The 22,288-nt window shown below is 40.2% G+C and overlaps 1 protein-coding gene across 3 annotated transcripts in view; it reads right to left on the bottom strand.

Annotated features, from left to right (window-relative positions):
• Positions 1 to 22,288, bottom strand: part of PARD3B (par-3 family cell polarity regulator beta) — a 1,797,179-nt gene that overhangs the window by 426,048 nt on the left and 1,348,843 nt on the right. The gene's annotated exons all lie outside the window — the stretch shown is intronic.

Below are 22,288 nucleotides of genomic sequence, written 5' to 3'. Positions count from 1 at the left end.
CATTATCACCTTTACTAACCCTAAACTAACCAGACTTGTGTGCAAACACTACAGACTCCCAAATGTCACAAAACAAAATTTAACTGGACCTGATAATCGGTAGCTAAGTTCACAAAAGTAATAAGCCGAGGATTCTGTTGCTTACAAAAAGATTAAATGGAAAGATGACAGCAGCAAGACATGATAACCTGTGAAATCCTTCTATTGAGGTAGAACATTTGTGGGTGATCATTGTTGCTCACCAACATTCACAAATCCAGATAAAAATCTAGCATTGCACTTTTCTCTACTAAAGACATCAAAAAGCATTCTGAATATAATATCATGGATATCAAAACAACTGAACTGAAGCCAACATGTTTTGTGTAAATTATTGTAGCCAGTGGTGTATTTTGGTTGTGTGCTGCCCTAGGCAAGAGTAAAATCACGCTCCCCCCATGTGGGGAGCCATGATCATGGAACCCTGACATCTTCCTTCTGCGCTGATCTCTGACAATGTTCTGGAAACGAGAGTCGGACATTCTGCTGTGCCTCACCTGCTCCCCATCCTCAGCCACCAGCTGCAATGTGCATCACTTCTGCCAGGGGGTTGCATCACCCCCTTAAAAAATGCCACCCTAGGCAAATGCCTTGTTTGCCTTGTGGTAAACACACCACTGATTGTAGTTAGGATGAGTAATACTTTCGTTCACTGAATTTCCAGTTATTAAAGAACCAAAAACTGTAATCCTAAGTACATAGTAAAGACGGCCCATGCCCATGCCATCTATAAGCATAAAGAAAACAATAACAATGACGCTTTAAACATTATCGCTGTTAGGACCATTCATTTTTATTATGCATTTTTGTTGCCAATTTCTGTGTAGATTTGTGGTATGTCTAGATATGATTACATGGGCTCCAAAACCTCTGAGGATAACTGCAGCCTCTTTTGGACTTATTCTCATTAAACCCAAGATTCGTTTAAAGTGTTACATAAAGCATAATTTATAAAAAAAAAAAAAAAAAAATCAGCTGTTAACTACGCATTACCATTTAAACAACAACAATGACAGATTGTTTAACATATGTCTTAAAGTGTTACTAAACCCAGAACCCTGCATTCACTCTATCTGCTCTCCCACAATACACAGAACATGGACATGCAATTATTTTAGTAAATATAAACTGCTAAATACCTTTTCCTATCAGCAGTTAGAGCAGTCTTGTGACTTCTATCTGTGTCCGGCCCAGCACATGCTAAAGCTTGTAGGAGGAGTTTTCTTTCTGCTCTAGGAGGCAGGAAAGCCCCTGACCTCTGTCTGGACAGTGCTGATTGGCCCAGTGCTGACCACATGCACTCTCCCCCAAAAACAACCTCTCTATCAATATACACCAAACTGAGCATGTGCACGCCTATGGTTCAGTCTGGAGATAAGTGGAGTTCGTTTGAAAAAGGGGAGGAACAGAGAAGAAAGGATCAAACAGCCTTTTTACACAATGCAGAGGTTTAACCCCTACAGGGTTCTACAGTGAGTACAACAAGCATACTTGTATGTATATGCAGACTGATTGTACTGTTGTGGGTTTAGTAACACTTTAACCTCCCTAGCGGTATGATTATGTCAATATTTCTGTGCTGAAAGAGGTACTTTTTTTGCATGGAAATATGTCGTTTTTTTATTGTAGGCCTGTAATTTTAAGGAATAACACACTGAAATCTGTCCGAACCAGAGTCTAGTAAACATCTCGGGTATAATAAAACCTGAAACCATAAATTATATTATAATAAATAATCATAAAAAATAATATAATAATAATAAATTTAATTCAATAATGTAATCAAACCAAAAAAACTGAAATTTGAAATATAGTGCCAAGTTTGCACATCGCTGTGCTCAGTCGCAGAATTGTTTTCAGTGTCTGATGACGAATTTCCCCACAAATCATTATCATTCAATTCTGCAAGTGGTTCTAATTTACTATCTCTGTTCTCTAGCTGATCTAAAACTGCTTTTGACCTAAATGGACGCTTTTTGGATGCTTTTTGGACGCCATGGACATTTCTCAGTTTCAAGGCAGAAAGAACAGTAAAAATGCAGGCAGGGCACATGACAAAGCACTCGGGACAAAATGTATGTGAAATGCTTTGAAACAGTAATGTTTTACTATGTGATTTTAGTGTATTTTGTGAATGTCAGTTTTTAAAATTTTCAAATCTCCTGCTGGTTCAGGCCCCCGTACATCCCGACGCTTGCAGGGACCGTAAGACAGATGCCGGCATCGGCCAGAGGAGATGGCCGGGGACGCTGCAGGGGACACATTGCGGGAGCGCAGGACAAGGTAAGTGCTGCAGGGATCCCTGAGCAACACTGCTGTGTATTCCCAAGTGTAGCTCGGGGTTACCGCTTTTGGTACTGAAACTTTACCCTGAGCTAAACTCGGGAATACCTCCAGGGAGGTTAAAATCAGTTTAAATTTCCAAAACGTATAATAATTATAAAAATTCACTGGCTTCACTAAGAACGAAGGGAAGCCAATACCATATAATAATCAAAACTGCACTTTAAGAAACTGAAAGGTGGGGGCGCATGCGCAGCCGGCTCTGATGGTGGACGCGCCTTGAAAGCAGTGCCGTCCACCCGCCAGTATACGAGCGGCTCACACCGGCCCTGGGACTCCACACAAGCTCCGCTGCACTGTTATACAGTGCCCGCACCTTACCAACTATGCCACGGAGGAAAATAACCTCCGCTCAGCCCGGGAAACTCACCCAATTCTTCCCGCCCGTCGGGCCGAAAGTCCAAGATGGCGCCCGCGGCTGCAAGCAGGGGGACATCAGCAATGCCCAGCAGGAGGACTACATGGCGCAGCAAAACGATTCCAGGCTGCAGCACTCGCTCTACCCTGGGGACCCTGGTGAGTTGTCACCCCCACTGTCCCCTACATCACTCAGCCCAGCTAAATCCAGGCCACGGCTAGATCAGGACCCCAGTACAGCATATCAGGCCTCAAATCCTATATTACAACCTTCTCATACAGCCATGCCTGACATAGATGCGTTCCCTGCGTCTGACATACCCTTGACGGAGATATGCATGAAAAGTATGCTTACATCTCTGCGCCAATCTTTACACAACGATATTTTTACGTCACTCAACCAGCTATCAACTATAGTACAAAAACAAGACCACAGAATAAGCCACATTGAAAATAACATGGGAGACATAATCACGGTGCACAACAATTTGATTGACGCACATACAGAACACTCAACCGATATTGAGCAAATCAACCAAAAATCAGCCGACTTGGAGGACAGATCACGCCGCAACAACATTAAGTTCAGAGGCATCCCTGAATCTATTACTAATGGCGACTTACTACCATACATACAACACTACATCAAAATTCTCCTTCCGTCAATCTCTGACATAGAGATCGCAATTGACCGTGCGCACCATCTACCAAAACCCTCCTTCCTACCAGCAACCATCCCTAGAGATGTATTAGCCCGCATTCATTTCTACCATGTAAAAGACAAAATTATGTCGGCGGCCCGAAATCCACCGCCACTCCCGCCATCTCATGCAAATCTCAGCCTATATGCTGATTTATCTAAAGCTACCCTCCTCAACAGAAAAAGAATGGTGTCCATCACCAAGGCCCTCAGGAATCATGGTATAGCCTACAAATGGGGGTTTCCCACCAAATTAACGGTGCGGCAACATGGTAGGATCTTTACTATTAAAACACTAAAGGCAGGCCTGGATTTGCTAAAAACCTGGAATATCCTCCCTACAGAATCACAAGAACCCGCGCATAGTTCTATGGAAGCAACATAGTCTTTACAAGACGTATCTTATATTGAAACATGCTCACACTTTTTCCCAGGAGCCATTTCTTAATTCGATATTTCTGGCGTTCAGCCCAGACCCTTTGAAGTTCGTACTACATATTTACAATTGGCTTGACTCCCTCAAGCGGTCAAGCCCATCCGCATCCCCCAATTTTACAGTAGCAATGTTGGCTACTCAACATGCTTGCATTTTTTGCAAGTGTTTTTTTTACTGTTCTCTCTATCCTTCCATTTCCCTCCCCTTGGCACCACTGGACTCCTACTCAAGACCCAAGTGTTACTCACCTCGACTCCTCATGGAATACTTTCCTCAACGCTCCGATTGATTGTCCATCCTATCACCCCCACCTGAATACCTATTTTCTTGGAAAACACAATACCTTATACTTCTCTCAAATAACACACCAGATTACGGAAAAGCTGGAAACCATGCTTCCCAATGATTAATATTACATCTTTAAATGTACGTGGCCTTAATTCACCATATAAACGATCACTACTATCCAAGGAAGCAAGGAAGTTACGAGCGGACATACTCTTCATACAGGAAACACACTTCGCTACCCAAAAGACACCCAAACTGTACCTTCATCGTTTTTCTCAGCTGTTCATGGCAACTAACCCCAAAAAGAAAAATGGAGTGATTACGGCCATTAATGACTCTCTCTCATTCAGTATCCTATCACAGACGGCGGACCCACAAGGCCGCTACCATATATTGGTGTGTAAAATAAACGACAAGACTCATACTTTAGTGAATGTCTATGGCCCGAACTGCAAACAACTACGTTTCTACCGTAAACTCTACAAAGTCATCTCCCCACTTAAACAAGGGAAACTCATCATCGGTGGAGACTTCAACATTGTAGGTAACTCGGACATAGACTGGTCTTCCACCTCGAAATCCACAAAACCGACCCTTAACCAATTTCTTCATGACAATGACTTATATGATATCTGGAGATGTCAACACGGATCTGAAAGAGACTATACCTACTACTCTCCCCCACATCTCTCGTACTCATGAATAGACATGTTTATAACGGACAAATGGACATTACAACATGTGACGTCATCCAAAATAGAGACTATAACCTGGTCCGACCATGCCCCAATCCAAATATCACTAGATGATGATCAATATATGGCGATACCACCTATCTGGAGACTCAACTCCTCAATCCTGACGTCACCGGAGAATCAGAAGCATATTCATGACGCTCACAAATTCTTTTTTGATACCAATGTCACCCCTGATATATCCATCACTACACTCTGGCCGGCTTACAAGGCCTACATGAGAGGTATCCTCATACAATTAAATTCCCGCATTAAGAGACAACGATCTCAACAAGTCGACCAACTCATGACCTCCATTCGTCTAAACGAACAACTCAATAAACAAAATCCTACTCCCACCACAACCGCGACACTAAACTCTGATAGAAACAAATTACGCAACATTTTACTACATACATATGACGCCAACCTGCAAAGATCGAAAGCCAAATTCTATGCACTCGGTAACAAAGCAAACTCGCTTCTTAGCAAGATCATTAAACAAAAACAACTTAAAACCAAAATACCTATCATTCGACACCCTATTTCGCACGTCACCTTGACAAACCCCCGAGATATAGCCAATGCCTTCGTGGCCTACTACCAGACACTATATAACTTAAAAGATGACATTAATACAACCCAGCCAACAACGCATTTAATAGAACAATTTTTACATAACACTAAGCTCCTACGCATAACTCCCTCTCAACTTGAATCTATATCCGTACCGATTTCTCCTGATGAGGTTGGGAGAATCATTCGTACCCTCCCTTTAAACAAATCACCAGGAAATGATGGTTTCACAAATGAATACTACAAAACATTTGCCCCCAATCTTAACTCACATTTATCTGTCCTATATAACCATGTCGCCTCCTCCGGGGAATTCCCCCAAGAAATGCTACAGTCAATAATTACCACTATACCGAAACCTGGCAAAGACCCCCAACTAGTACAAAATTACAGACCAATCTCGCTTATTAACACGGATATAAAAATATACGCTAAGATAATCGCTCTTAGACTACTCCCCCACCTACCGACCCTAATTCACCCAGACCAAGTTGGATTTATTCCTGGTAGACAGGCGCCTGACGCCACTAGACGTATCATTTCCCTACTACACCACCTTGAATCAGATACCCAACCTTCACTTCTACTATCGCTCGATGCAGAAAAAGCATTTGACCGAATCCATTGGCAGTTTATGTCGCATACACTCCAAAAATTTGGAATATCTGATTGGATGTTATCAGCTATTCTGTCCCTTTACTCTAAACCTTCAGCCAGAGTTCTAACCAATGGCACACTATCTCAACCCTTCTACATCTCCAACGGAACTAGGCAAGGATGCCCATTGTCCCCTATAATTTTCGCCCTACTCATTGAACCACTAGCAACCAACCTCAGAAACGACCCTAATTTCACGGGAATCAAATTCCTAAATTCCGAACACAAGATCAGCCTATTTGCAGATGACATTATCCTAATGGTCACTAATCCATACAATTCCCTCAAATCGATACGAATGCGTATCCAAGATTACGCATCCGTATCTTACTACAAGCTCAATGAATCTAAATCATCTATATTGAACTTACACACGCCTGAAATCACCCAAAGTCTACTCTCTAAACACTTCCCTTTTACTTGGGAAAAACTTAGCATCCCATATTTGGGAATTAAACTTACTGCAAGGACAAACCAACTCTATAATGCTAATTTTAAACCACTACTTGAATCTATCCCGCAAGAAATTAAAGGATTACGCACCACTACCCTCTCGACATTAGGTAGAATGGCGACAGTTAAAATGTCTATACTACCCAAGATACTCTACATATTTCGCACTCTCCCTATCCCAGCCCCTCACACTTTCTTCACGAAACTCCAGGCAATATTGAACAAATTCCTTTGGAACTCGAAAAAGCCCAGGTGTGCCACAAACCTTCTAATTCGCCCACCCTCCAGAGGCGGAGCGGGTCTCCCACATGTGAAATCATACTACCATGCCACTCTACTTGATCAGCTCTTCTTTTGGAGGCAGCCCACAATAAGCAAAACCTGGACTATGATGGAAACTTCCCTATTCCTACCGCACACCTTGTCAGACTTATTATTTTTACCCCGTGGAGCACACCCTACAAATCTACATGACCACCCTTGTATACAAGCTTCCTTAATAGCTTGGTATGACTTTATTGCCCATAATCAATTACGCAAAGATAACCTTCAAATTCCCATTCCGCTTTCATCCCTACATTTTCTTTCCCCCCACTTAAACCTAACTTTATGGATAGACCATGGAATACTGAATATACAAGACTTATACACTAAAAATACATTAGATTCCTTTCAGACTATTCGAGGAAAATACCAAATCCTGGCCACTGAACATTTCACCTATATACGTATAACCCATATCTTGTACAAGGTACATGTACCACTCCACATAAAAATCCCAGCAACAGCACAACAATTCTTCCAAAGGACAATTTACCCAAAAAAAGGTATATCAACTTTTTACACAGCTCTAGTTGAAGCACAATTTACTACATACACATCCTCCCTTGCGAACTGGGAAAAGGTAATCTCCCAGCCCATATCTCCCAATACGTGGGAGAAAACTTTCACCATCACGTTCAAAGCCTCAAAATGCAGCTCCCATTGGGAAGCATATTTGAATATAATTCACCAATGGTACTTAACTCCCGTTAAACTGTCCTTATTATACCCTCAACATTCCCAATCTTGCTGGAGACATTGTGGTGAAACAGGCTCACTTCTCCATCTATTGTGGACATGTAAATCTCTCACCTCCTACTGGAACCAAGTTTTCCAGATAATCTCCTCCATCACAAAGACATCAGTTTCTCCAAACCCTGCTCTAGCGCTCCTACATATTGGCATAGATAAGTTACCACTATCTTCACGCACTATTACCATACACATCTTGTCAGCTGCAAAGCTCAACATCACCAGGTTATGGCGATCTATCACCACTCCCTCCTTACACCGATTACTAACTGACCTTAACTTTCTGTGTGAGATGGAGAGAAGAACAGCCCTCCACAATTCCTCCTATCATAAATTTGAGACTCATTGGACTCGCTGGCTACAGAACCCCAATTGTGTAATAAAATGATATTATAACATCCAAATCGCACGATCCCGATTATTTAGGTGCCTTCACTTCCCCCCCCTTTCCCTCCCTTTGCCCCTTCTAATTTCCCCATATAAATATCTACCAAGGTTTCAACAAGGTTCACAATATTGGAGCATACCTCTCATGTAACCAAGCTGAGACTTTAATATCTACCCCGGCCAGTTGGCGGGGTACTTCCACTCCATCCTTTCCTATCAATATAATTTCTATATTAATAGTGAACCTTGTTTGCTGTTGTTTTCTGCTCTCTGTTATGTTGTATATTTCAAAACTTCTCAATAAAAACATTTAAATATAAAAAAAAAAAGGAAACTGAAAGGTACTATATTTTCTTTTAAATTCATTAAAGCTTAAAGTGATTCTAAGGCTAAAATTGTTATTTTTTTCTTTAAAATAACAAACATGTTTAACTTACCTCCTCTGTACAATAGTTTGCACAGAGCACCCAATCCTCCTCTTCTTGGGTCCCCCACCAATGCTCCGAGCTCCTCCCCTCTGCTGACAGCTGGCATAGCAGGCTGCTTGCTATGGGGGCACTCCATTCATTTTGAATGAGCTCAAGTCACACTGCGTCACACCAAAAGTAATGCATGCACTACTTTTGGAAACACACTGCAACCAGATCCCATGGTATATTTATACTATGCAATCCAGTGCAGGCAACTGCACTGTGTTTGTGACCTGTGTTTGGGTTGTCGATAACATTAACATCCGCAACAGATCACAACTGCAGTTTTTAGCGCGGTATGGGAAACGCAGATCATGGGTTTCCCACACCATGTTATAGAGTAAACCTAGCCTAAAACATTCAAATGTGACATAGTATGCTGTATGATGTTCAGGTATAAGGCCTCATGCACACTGGATGTTATAAAAACGCCAAAAGCATTAGCTGTAAAATGTGGCAATAAAAACATACGTTTTTGTTAGCTTTTTTGCATTTTTTTCAGTGTTTTTAATGTTTTTCAGCATTTGTTTTTTTATCTTAATCTTCAGGCTCAAAAACGCTCATAAACGCTGGATAGCTGTTTTTTAGTGGTTTTAAGCTTTTATCAACGTTTTTCAGCTTTTATCACCTCTTGAAACCCACTAATCCTGGTTTTTTTCCAGCCAGAAAATGCCCCTGCCAAAAAACGCTGATTAAAGCCTATGTGTGCATGAACACATAGGATAACAGTTTACTGGCTGTAATAAAAAACGCCAAAAGCCAAAAACAGCAGCTGTAAGGCTCCATGCACACTGGGTGTTTTGATAATGTTGGTAACATTAGATGTGTAAAGACACATTAAACATGAGTTTTTCCTCTTTTTTTAGCATTTTTGCATTAGCGTTTAGCAGTGTTTTCCTGCGTTTAGCTGTGTTTTCCTAAAATTTTCCGAGTTTGCTTTTTTAGCTTTTTTTTACCCCCAAAAAATTTGGGGGGGGTCAAAAAACATCCAAAAAATGCCAGTTTGCTACATTTTACCTAGTTTTACAGCACTTTGTTGGGTTTTCAGCATTAGAGTGTTTTTACAGCTAAAAACTCCTCTAGAAGCCCAATAGTCCTGGGGGTTTTTTCCAGCCAAAAAACATCCCAGCGAAAAACCGTTGATTACAGTCTATGTGTGCATGGACACATAGGATAACATGCTGGGGGCTGTAGAAAAAAATGTCAAAAGCCAAAAACAGCAGCTGTAAAAATGTCCAGTGTGCATGAGGACTAAAAATGTCCAGTGTGCCAGAGGACTAAAAACATCCAGTGAGCACAAAGACTCAGTCATCAATAAAACTAGTGCGTAAACATTGTAGTTAAATCAAGTTCTGTCTCGCTTTTGTTGCATACAAAAAATGACCTAGTACCCCTTATATATCAGGTCTGCTGATCATTCCTAGTCCAGCTCTATGCCGTTCCTGCAATATGGTATTCATTTTTTGGCAACTCAAGACATAATCAGAGACCTGGTGATGAAAATGAAAAACAATGTTTCTTTTTCTTATGTAAACCTAGAAGGCAGCATGATAGTGGAATACAGACTGTTTTTTGACCTCACTCTCAAAAGGTTAGTCAATGTCCATTTCCCCTGCTGCAGTGGAATTGCACTATGAGACTTCAAGAAAGGCATTATTTATGCATTTCCCAGTGCCAGGTAATGTGAGAGGCATACAATGTCTGAGAGCAACAGTCCTGAATTTCAACTTGGCTCCTGACAATTACGTGAATATATGAACTGCATTGAAACCCACCAGATGAATTCAATCAGCGCTGTGCAAATATCGCATACATAATCTATTAGTTTACCCCCCAATGAAACCGAAGCATTGAATTGAAACTGAATGAAGTCATCAGCAATAAAGAACACACGGCTGATAAGACAATATTAAAAATGGCCAATTTTCTCACATTTGTGGCAAAAAAAAAAGTTGACTTTGATGATAAACTGTCATCAGTTTCTTTTTACATTTCTAAATGATGAAAAAAATGGTTTTTAATCAGATGGCAGTGAGACGGGAACAGCAAACAGAGGGAAGAAACAAGCCTGCTTAAAATGCAGAGGATCGCTTCGACTTTACATGACTATTTATACTGAGAGAGAACACAAAGTTATAGAAAAGAATTAGAGGGAAAATGAAAATAGCTACAGAGGAAATCACTCAATCAACTGGTGTATGAAATGTTAAACCAGGAAAGCAATGTGAGCAGAAAATTAAAAACAACAACAACAAAAAAACGGTAGAATCCTAGACTAGTCTCTAAAATTAACATTCCACAAATGCCACCATATACCCCTTCTTAAAGAACCTCAATCCAATTCCATGTTCCATCAGGGACATACTAGTATGACATGGACTGGATTGAAAATGAAGGAAGCATTATACTGAAGGACAATTCCCTAGGCTGATCCTGTGGTATTTTGCTGAAATCCCTATTATTGTATTTCCAAGATAAGGTAGGTCTTAGGTTTCTATTTAGCCAATTGAGCAATTTATAGGGTGCTAAGCCCCTTGCACTACTCATTTTGCACAGTTCCATTAGACCTTTACACACTGCACTTATTTCTAGAAAGCAATATACATAATAGTCACAATGCTATTATTATAGAAATGCTATGTAAGATATTATGATTAGCGTCCTAATCTATTTGTAAAGCTCCACCATTGTACCTCTCCTGCACCTCCTTTTTGCTTAACCACTTGTCTACCGGATACTTTCACCCCCTTCCTGCCCAGGCCAATGTTTAGCTGTCAGCGCTGTAACACTTTGAATGACAATTGCGCCATCATGCAACACTGTAACCATATGAAATGTTTATCATTTTATTCACACAAATAGACAATTCTTTTGGTGGTATCTAACCAGTTGCTGCCCAGCCTATGGCCAAATGGCACCCGGGCGAACACTTCGTCCCTCCGGGAGGACGCCATATGGCGTTCTTCCCAGAACGCAGGGCCATGCTGTGGCGAGATCTGCCATCAGCCGTGTACCTCAGACATGGCCGATGACAGATCTGTGTACCGGCCCCATTGCCAGTACCATGTGTCCTGCTGTGACCAATCACAGCAGGTCACATGACAGTTGTATACAATGGATGGCTTCCTTTCATGCCATCCATTGTATACAAGTGTGTCTAGCTGTGAATGGTCACAGTGATCACATGCAGAGGCTGGGCCAATCACAGCCCATCTGTGTCATGTGATTAGCTGTGGTCAAGCACAACTAATCACAACAAAAATTACCTGAATGAATCGATGTCATTCAGTTAAATACTTGCTTATAGCAAATAAATTTTTTGCTATAATCAATCAAATTGTGTAAAAAAAAAAATACTGATCACTTCCCCAAAGTTGTACAATGTTACTATGATAACATTATACTACTTTGGCCATAGTGCAATCTGAAAAAAAAAATCTTAAAAAAAAAGAGAAAAAATTTAATAAAAAATGTAAAAAAATATTTTCGTACTGTCACAAGTCAGTGTCCCTGATCACCATCACACCGGTTATCTGATGATGCTGTACTGCACTGTTGACAGTATGTAAAAAAAAACAATGGTGAAAGCATTTTTTTTAATTTCTTAAATTTTCCAAAAAATTATGACAAAAAAATTACAACTTCAAAAAACTCGCCATGCCTCTTATGAAATACATCGGACTGTCTACTTTACAAAAAGGGGTCATTTGGGGGATATCTGTACTGTTCTGACATTTTTGGGCCTCAAGAAATTAGATTGGCTGTCAATACTTCAGGATTGGTCAATTTTCAGATATATACCATAGTTTGTGAACTCTATAACTTTCCTGCAGACTAAGTAATAAATACTGTTTTGGGTTATTTTCACCAAAGAAATGTAGCAAAATACATCTCGGCCTAAATTTATGAAAAACAATTATTTATTTGCAAACTTTTATAACAGAAACAAAGAAAAGTGTGGGGGTTTTTTTGCAAATTTTTGGTCTTTTTATGTTAATTTAGCAAAAAATAAAAACCCCAGCGGTGATTAAATACCACCAAAAGAAAGCTCTAGTTGTGTGAACAAAATTATAAAAATTTAGTTTGGGTACAATGTTGCATGACCGCGCAATTGTCATTCAATGTTTGAGAGCACTGAAACCTGAAAATTGACCTGGGCAGGAAGGAGGTAAAAGTGCACGGTACTGAAGTGGATAATCGGCACTGGGTTTTTTTTATTTTTGCACTATAAATCAAAAAGGACAGAAAATGTTGGGGGGGAATAAAGTTTTTCTTTGTTTCTATTATAAAATTTTGCAAACAGGTAATTTTTCTCCTTCACTGATGTGCTTTGATCAGGCTGCACTGATAGGCCTCACTGATGGGAACCGATAGGCAGCACTTGTGGGCATTGATAAGGAAGAATTTATGAGGCTGCACTGATGGGCACTGATAGGTGGCAATGATGAGCACTAACAGGCAGCACTGAAGAGTGCTAACTGGTGGCACTGACACGCTGCACTGATGGGCACAGATTGGCAGCACTGCTGGACACTGATGGGAAGCACTTTTGGCCTGCCCTGATTATCAGTGTAGATCTCTCCTTTCACAATTGCCGTTTAACACACAGAACACAATAAAATAAGCATTCCCCAATAAGCTATTTGTTAAAATTCTTTCTCCAGCACTTGCAGTTTACAGATAATGGCGGCGCGGGTAGGGCGCATGCCCCCTACCCGGAAATGCAAAATCACATATATATATATATATATATATATATATGTGATTTTGCGCACCCGTGCCACCCAGTAGCAGTACATCTGCTATAGGGCGGTCGGGAAGCTGTTAAAAGAGAAAGAAGCTTCATACTCAGTAAGTGATTAAATCATTTGCTGAAAGTGCTTAATAAACTTAATGTTTGATATCACGTTAACTGCATAAAGATATTACTTATCAGGACAAAATTAGGATCAGTTGACAAAACATTAACACACCAGGGTAAACATCCTTATTTTCAAAACAGCGACAATTATTTTCAGTTGAATCCAATAACACCTACTTTATATTTCTTCCATTTTCCCATTCCAAACATAACTTTAACCACTTCAATACCGGGCACTTTCACACTGTTCCTGCCCAGGCAATTTGTCAGCTTTTAGTGCTGTCACTCTGTGAATGACAATTGCATGGTCATGCAACACTGTACCCAAACTACATTTTTATAATTTTTTTTAATCAGATAGAGCTTTCTTTTGATGGTATTTAATCACCACTATTTTTTTAATTTTTTGTTAAACAACATTTTTTTACTTAAAAAAAACGTTTTCTTTGTTTCTTCTCCAAGTTTTCTTCTTCACTGATGTCTGCTGATGAGGCTGCACTGATAGCTACTGATGAGGTGACACTGATGGGCACTGATGAAGAGGCACTTATGAGGCTGCACTGATGGGAAGAGCACTGATATGCTGCACTGATGGGCACTGATGTGCTGCACTGAGGGGGCTGCACTGATGGGTACTGATGTACTGCACTGAGGGGGCTGCACTGATGGGTACTGATATGCTACACTGAGGGGGCTGCGCTGATGAGGCAACACTGATGGGCACTGATATGCTGCATTGATGAGCACTGATATGCTGCACTGAGGGGGCTGCACTGATAATCAGGGCACTGATGATCAGTGCCCTGATAATTAGTGTAAATGTCCCCTGTCACAAGAAAGCCGGTTATCAGCTTTCCTTGGCTCAGCACTGTGACAGCGCTGAGGAAAGGAAATGCCAATAACCGGCATTTGTGTACATGTGAGCAGCTGTGATTGGACACAGCTGATCACATGGCAAAGAGCCAATGTGATTGGCTTTTTACCCAGATCGGTGATGCGCTGTGTCCGAGGGACACAGCACACCATGGATCGCCACACTGTGTGCCAAGAATGGGAGGACGTCATATGACGTTCTCCCAGAATGAGAGTGGTCCCGCCAGGCCATCATTCTACAATAGGCCGGCTGCATCTACTGACAGCTAGCAGGGGATCTTTTCTCCCCCCTAGCTGTCAGTATTTAAAAAAAAAATGCATTCACAGAGTTCTGTGAATCGGAAACGACAAGTACCAACATCCTTTGTGGCTGTCGGATTGTAATTCTCAATGAACTACCATGGCGCTGTTAAGTACTGTGGTAGTTCATTGTCTCTTCATCGTGTATCTGCCTGCCCTTATGAGGTACAGCACACAGATGCACTGACAGGTCGGCAGGAGTCCTACATGGCACCTGCAATCTGCTGATCGCGAGTGCAAAGAAAAGCAAAGTACAGCTCGCACAAGGGCACTGGGCAGCTGGCTGTAAAGTCACAAGCAGTCACAGCAACCTGCCCAAAGTTAAGATGCTAATGCCGGGGACCAAAGGCCGGTGAAAAAAACGGCTTGGGTGAGGATGGCGCTTGATCCCTGGACAGGTGAATGGCTGTTTATTAAAAGTCAGCAGTTACAGTTTTTGTAACTGCCAAATTTGAATTTTTACACAGGAGGCTGAAGAACCTCTTTAACTTCCCCTTCTATGTAATGTTAAGAAGGGTTGTGAAGTTATGTTTACCATTATTAACCTTGTTTGTACTGTGCTGGCAGACCTTCATTATCAGCTGTAAACCAGATGTGCACACTTTCTGTCCTAACAAAGGGTTAACAATATCAAAGCTTCAGTGGTATACGTTTAATCCAATCAGTCCCTAAGTTAGCACATTGCAGGTTATTCTGAAACATAGAAGCTGCCTATAGAGTTTTGTGTATATTCCTGCTCAAAAGAAGCAACTGGAAAGGTGAGAAATATAAACCGTTATTATTATTTTTAGGCATGCTGTGTAAATGGGAATACATAACAAACATACAGTGGAGGTTTCTCAAATTCGGCCGCAAGATGAAAGTACACTTTAAAGGAATAGGTCTGATCTATCCTTTTCTGGAGCATGATAGCTGAAGGCCTCTACAGATGTTTGCCAGTTTATGATTTTTTTTCTTGAAACACAAGCAGCTACATTAAGTGGGGTGGCAAGTCACAGAATGGCATATCTGTAAATATCAGCCAGCATAATGAATGTTCACAATTTATTCCTTGTCCACATTCATTATTCATGACTTGTTCTATTCTGCAGCTATTCTGCAGGTTTTGCTTTGAATTGCATAGTCCAGTAAAGCTATTTAATGGATTGTGAGCTTTTGTGCAATACTCATAAATTATATAAAAGCATACAGACTAAATACAACATATAAACAGATGAAAGTAGACATCTGGCTGGTTGCTGTGGGCAGTTGATGCTTTTCTCTCCTTCTATTAAAAGTGCATTTTGGTGCAGCTATCAAAACGTACTAAACAAAGAAAGAGAGGGGTAAAGATAAACACAAGAACAAGTGCAGTGAAGAAAAGGTTATAAAACCATAGCAGGATTACAAAGCTGTTTATAATATCTGCCTAAATACTGCTTCTAAAATTTTCAGAGTAATAGAAAAGATTCAGTAAAGACTTCAGACACTGCACACTTGTACAAAGGGTAACATTACAAATAAGTAGCATGGCTATAAGCGTATTTTATGGATGTGAAAAGAGCTGCTTAGGCCAATGTGACAGGCAATGTCATCTATTATTAGTGTCATTGATAAAAGTATGTAAATATATGACAACTTTGCTCTCAATCGGATTTATTTATGCTGCACCTGGAGTGTATTACTTCTGGCTGTTTTTAGTACTGAAACTGATATCTACAAGTTTTGTTTTTAAAGCATAGTGAGCTTTTGTACCCCATATGCTCCCTCTTAACTTCAAAATCACCCCAATAAATAATAATACTGATCTCAGTTCAACTAATTTCCAGATCCCTGTATCCTGCATGTGTGTTTTTATAACCACAGATATAAATGGAGAACTCATTTTCCTGTAGGCCTGTAGAAATATAGGGTCTCCATGAAGTCAGTGTCAAATAGCTGTATATGCACCATATGAAGCATCCCTGAATAGATGAGTTGCATCTAACTTAGCAAAGGCAACAACATTGGTACCCAGAACTTTAACGTTGAAGTTTAGCTACAAAAAAAATCCTTACAGTTTTACTCACATATTTACCTTTAATGAAGTATAATCCACATTGTGAAGGCAGCTGGATAAAGAAAAAATCTTCACCGCAGGTGTGCCTGTCCTTTGCCGGCTTCTGATTTTTGGGTGTTGCAAAAGTAATCAGCTTTGGGTCTTCAGATACAACAGAACCCTCCCAGAGTAGTATAGTGTAACTACGGCAATACTAAACTACTCTTATGACAGTAGGCAAAAACATTACCCCTCCCAGAGTAGTATGGTGTCACTACGGCGACACTAAACTACTCTTATGACAGTAGGTAAAAACATTACCCCTCCCAGAGTAGTATGGTGTCACTACAGCGACACTAAACTACTCTTATGACAGTAGGTAAAAACATTACCCCTCCCAGAGTAGTATGGTGTCACTACGGCTACACTAAACTACTCTTATGACAGTAGGTAAAAACATTACCCCTCCAAGAGTAGTATGGTGTCACTACGACGACACTAAACTACTCTTATGACAGTACGCAAAAACATTACCTCTCCCAGAGTAGTATAGTGTCACTACGGCAACACTAAACTACTCTTATGACAGTATGCAAAAACATTACCTCTCCCAGAGTAGTATGGTGTCACTACGGCAACACTAAACTACTCTTATGACAGTACGTAAAAACATTACCCCTCCCAGGGTAGTATGGTGTCATTACAGTGACACTAAATTACTCTTATGACAGTAGGTAAAAACATTACCCCCCAGAGTAGTATGGTGTCACTACGAAAACACTAAACTACTCTTATGACAGTACGCAAAAACATTACCTTTCCCAGAGTAGTATGGTGTCACTACGGCGACACTAAACTACTCTTATGACAGCAGGTAAAAACATTACCCCTCCCAGAGTAGTATGGTGTCACTACGGCGACACTAAACTACTCTTATGACAGTAGGTAAAAACATTACCCCCTCCCAGAGCAGTATGTTGCCACTACGGCGACACTAAACTACTCTTATGACAATAGGTAAAAACATTACCCCTTCCAGAGTAGTATAGTGTAACTACGGCAATATTAAACTACTCTTATGACAGTAGGTAAAATCATTACCTCCCCAGAGTAGTATGGTGTCACTACGACGACACTAAACTACTCTTATGACAGTACGCAAAAACATTACCTCTCCTAGAGTAGTATGGTGTCACTACGACGACACTAAACTACTCTTATGACAGTACGCAAAAACATTACCTCTCCTAGGGTAGTATGGTGTCACTACGACGACACTAAACTACTCTTATGACAGTACGCAAAAACATTACCTCTCCCAGAGTAGTATAATGTCACTACGGCAACACTAAACTACTCTTATGACAATAGGTAAAAACATTACCCCTTCCAGGGTAGTATGGTGTCATTACAGTGACACTAAATTACTCTTATGACAGTAGGTAAAAACATTACCCCCCAGAGTAGTATGGTGTCACTACGACAACACTAAACTACTCTTATGACAGTACGCAAAAACATTACCTTTCCCAGAGTAGTATGGTGTCACTACGACGACACTAAACTACTCTTATGACAGTACGCAAAAACATTACCTCTCCCAGAGTAGTATGGGGTCACAATGGCGACACTAAACTACTCTTATGACAGTAGGTAAAAACATTCACTCCACAAAATTAAAAAAATAACAAAATAAAATGATGTGCAACGCTTATCTGCTAGAAATTAGATACTAAACCATATATAACAATTATATGTGGAAAAAAATGTGGCATATCATACCATACAAAATATACAGATCAACTGCAATAGCATTTAAAAAAATGTAAAGAGTTTCTCAAAAACTCCCCATAATCATATGGATACTCTTAAAACATGTATCCCTGTGTACTTATACAGTCTGTGATATTCACAAATAAAAAGTCCAAAATGCTTCAGTGCAAAACACACTCCAATCTTCAACGTGCAGTCATGTTGCCATACACAATCAGATCCAAATCGTATGTAAATCTAATGCAATCTCCTCCTTAATCAGTGCTGTATACCACTTCAGACAACCAGTGTCATATAAATCTCACCAGCGATGTTGGACCTCTAGGTTATAGGAGGTCAATATCAGCCTAATTAACACTCCAAAGCTCTGGTTATAATCACTCCTTTCCACCTGGCTCCAAACCCACTCCTCCTTCTAGCCTGCATTTGACCTGACTCAGGTTAGTTGTGCACTTCCAATACTTGTATAATTTTGCAAAATCTTTTTTTGTTTTGTTTTTTAATCAAGGAGAATGTTTATTGAAGCTATAGAATGATACCATAAAATGAAAATACAATACTGATATCTTGGAGACATCTTCATAAACATGGAGTTAAGTACAAACACTGTTAGCTTAAATGGCAGTGCGCAAATAAAACACAGTCAGGTCAATTGCAGAATCCTGACACCTGGGGTATCAAGCCATGGGGGCCATATTTTTTTCAAATTTATCCAGACAACCTCTATGCTGATAAATATATTTTTCCAGGAGAAGTGTGTCTCCTATATAACCTATTCATTAAGTGTGTGTGGATCTGTAGATAGGAACAGTATACGGGCTTGGAACAGAGCCCTCAAAATTATTATTATTATACAGGATTTATATAGCACCAACAGTTTATGCAGCACTTTACAACATAAGGGCAGACAGTTCACTTACAATACAAATTAATAAAGGAGGATTCAGAGGGCCCTACTCGTTAGAGCTTACAATCTAAGAGGGAGGGTCGAGAGATACAAAAAGGTAGTAACTGTGGAGGATGGGCTGATGGACAAAATACATGTACAGTTGTTAGGTGGGGGATAGGACTCTCTGAAGGGACTAATCCCTAGATTCTGGCAGACACAGGAAACCCCAAAATTAAAAGATTGGAAAATTAGAGTGGAGTATATACAGGATGGAGGAATTATATCATACTGAAGAGGATAAAATTTAAAAATTTAAGAAAATCTGGGGCAAATAGGAGGACTTTAAAACCTCTAAGAGATATTGGGAACTAATTAGTGTGTAAAAAAAGGGATTGATAAGGAAAGAAACAAGCACCCTTATTGTAGCCGGAAGGTAGAGAAGGAGAAGGGAGTGAAGAAGTAATATAGTAGGAGTAAATAATGGAACAGATAAGAAAGATATAGGAAAAAGAAATATGAGGAGGTGACGGGTGCGTGGGTGGAGAAGGAAAAATGTAAAATATGTTATTGAAAAAGGGTTTGGAATGTTTTGAAAATGTGTTGTATTTATAATGGAAAAGTAATAAAAATATAATTAATAAAAAAAAATAACTGTGGAGGATTGGCTGATAGACAAAATACATGTACAGTTGATAGGTGGGGGATAGGACTCTCTGAAGAGATGAATTTTCAGGGATCGTCTAAAAGTGGACAGAGATGTAGATAGTCGGGCAGATTGGAGAAGGGAGTGCCTCTGGATAAATCCTGAAGGCAAGCATGGGAGGAGGTAATAAGGGAACTAGAGAGCAAGAGATCTTGGGAGGAATGAAGAGAACAGTTTGGTTGATATTTTGAGACCAAGTTAGTAATGTAACTAGGGGCTGAGTTGTGGAGGGCTTTATAACTTGTTGTAAGTATCTTGAATTTTATTTGTTGGGTGAGTGGGAGCCAGTGAAGGGGCAGACAAAGAGGGGTGGCAGACACTGAAAGGTTGGTAAGGCAGATGAGTCTTGAAGCAGCATTCAGGAAGGAAATTGCTTCCCTGGTAAATATTTGTAGTTGTAATGAGTCCATGAGTTGTAATGGGGAGATTTCCCTTCACTTCTTGCCAGGGGCGGACTGACAACTCATGGGGCCCCCGGGCAATAGGGGATCACGGGGCCTCTGTGTCCTTGCCCAAACTCAAAAAAGCCTATGAAAAAGGTACCAGGGACATCTAATGGGGCCCCCTACTGACCCCGGGCCCTCGGGCAGTGCCCACATTTCCAAATGGTCAGTCCGCCCCTGAATGAGTCTAAGATACCCAAAATATACTGTTTGGGTGATGCTGCTTGAAATACTTAAGTTCAGAGTTCAGATGAGTTCAGAGTTTGGATGACCCCTGCCCAGTAGATATGTAGCTTGAGGAAGTGCCATACTAAATTAATCAAAGCTCCAGGATCCTCTAGTTACATCAATATAGATCAAACCACTTTAACGTAAACCCATATTTAACATCAGTGTGCTAACAATTATATATATGAAGAATGTATATACTTATATAAAAATATCACAGATGGAAATGACAAACAAACTCCACCGAATAATAATTCCGTCCATAAATAGTCCCATGCCAACTTGTGCACTTCTCCATATATGAATATAACTTCAATAAAATTCCTTTGCGCCTTTCATCACCGCTTTGTGCCAAATAATAATTGATGTGCAGTGAGATCCCTCCAACAGATGTGCTATATAACCAAAACGCTAAGTGAGGCCATATATTGCTTGTGTCCTTCTTATAGGACTCATATATGCAATCCCAGCTGGATCAGATGAATCTTCACTTCTCTGTCACTCCACCTTCTCCTATTGGTCCTCCTCAGCTATATAATATAGACCCGCATTGCCTATGTGTATATATCCAAGAATGCCATGCCGCCCAATCTTTTCTCCCTGATGAAGCCACGTGACCCTGTGGCGTAACATGTAAGGGAGGGGCTTGACATCACAACGCTCAAGGTTTTAGAGATGCGGTAACTATAAGCTTGATATATATGGAATCAATCAATACAAATCAGTACTCATCTGTGTGGAACAGTGTGGGCACCTTATAAATGTGAGTGCAATACTGTAAGCTGTTTTTTATGGTGAATAAATATTTATAAAAATAAAGCACTATGTTTGGTGCTTTCTCTCTATTCTTATGTGGCTGAGAAGGACCAATAGGAGAAGCAGGAGTGACAGAGGAGTGAGGATTCATCTGATCCGGCTGAGAATACATACATGAGTCCTATATGAGGGACACAAGGGATATATGACCTCACTTAGCGGTTTGGTCATATACACCAGGTGAGAGCATATCTGGTGGAGGAATCTCACTGCACAATAATTATTATTTTGGCACAAAGCGGTGATGAAAGGAGCAAAGGAATTTTATTGAAGTTATATTCATATTTGGAGAAGTGCACAAGTTGGCATGGGACTATTTATGGACTGAATTATTATTCAGTGGAGTTTGGTTGTTGGTTCCGTCTGTGATATTTTTATATCCATATATATATATATATATATATATAAATATATATATATATATATATATATAATTGCACACTAATGTTAAATTTGGGTTTACTTTAAAGTGAAGCGCAGCACTGGTTTGTTGTGTATTGATCCCTTCAGCATTTACTACATCACCAAGGATGCCCATCTTAAAGAGCATGCAAGGTGTGTAATATACCCTATATATTTTTTCTATATACAGCATATAGAATTTAGAGTTACTTAAATCTCTGAGAAAAATTAAGAGAGCTTTCCTGGACTGCCTGTATCACCTCCTCCCACTGGTCCTCCTCAAATAAGCCAACATCAGTAGCCCACTCTGCAAAACCTGCTTAAAGCAAACAAAAGACTGTGAACACAGGCCTGAGGTGTGGCTACATTTGGCTACAGTCATTACAGGACTGCTTTAACAGAAAAGTTAAGACTATGAAAATGGAGAACTTTATTACAATATTTTTCTCACTGCATACCTGTTTCTGTG

Source organism: Staurois parvus, unplaced genomic scaffold (genome assembly GCF_062004578.1).
Source record: "Staurois parvus isolate SC_StPar_1 unplaced genomic scaffold, SC_StPar_1.0 ptg000011l, whole genome shotgun sequence".
Lineage (NCBI taxonomy): Eukaryota > Metazoa > Chordata > Amphibia > Anura > Ranidae > Staurois > Staurois parvus.
The sequence above is the reverse complement of the archived record's forward strand: the minus strand, read 5'-3'. Positions and strand labels throughout refer to the sequence as shown.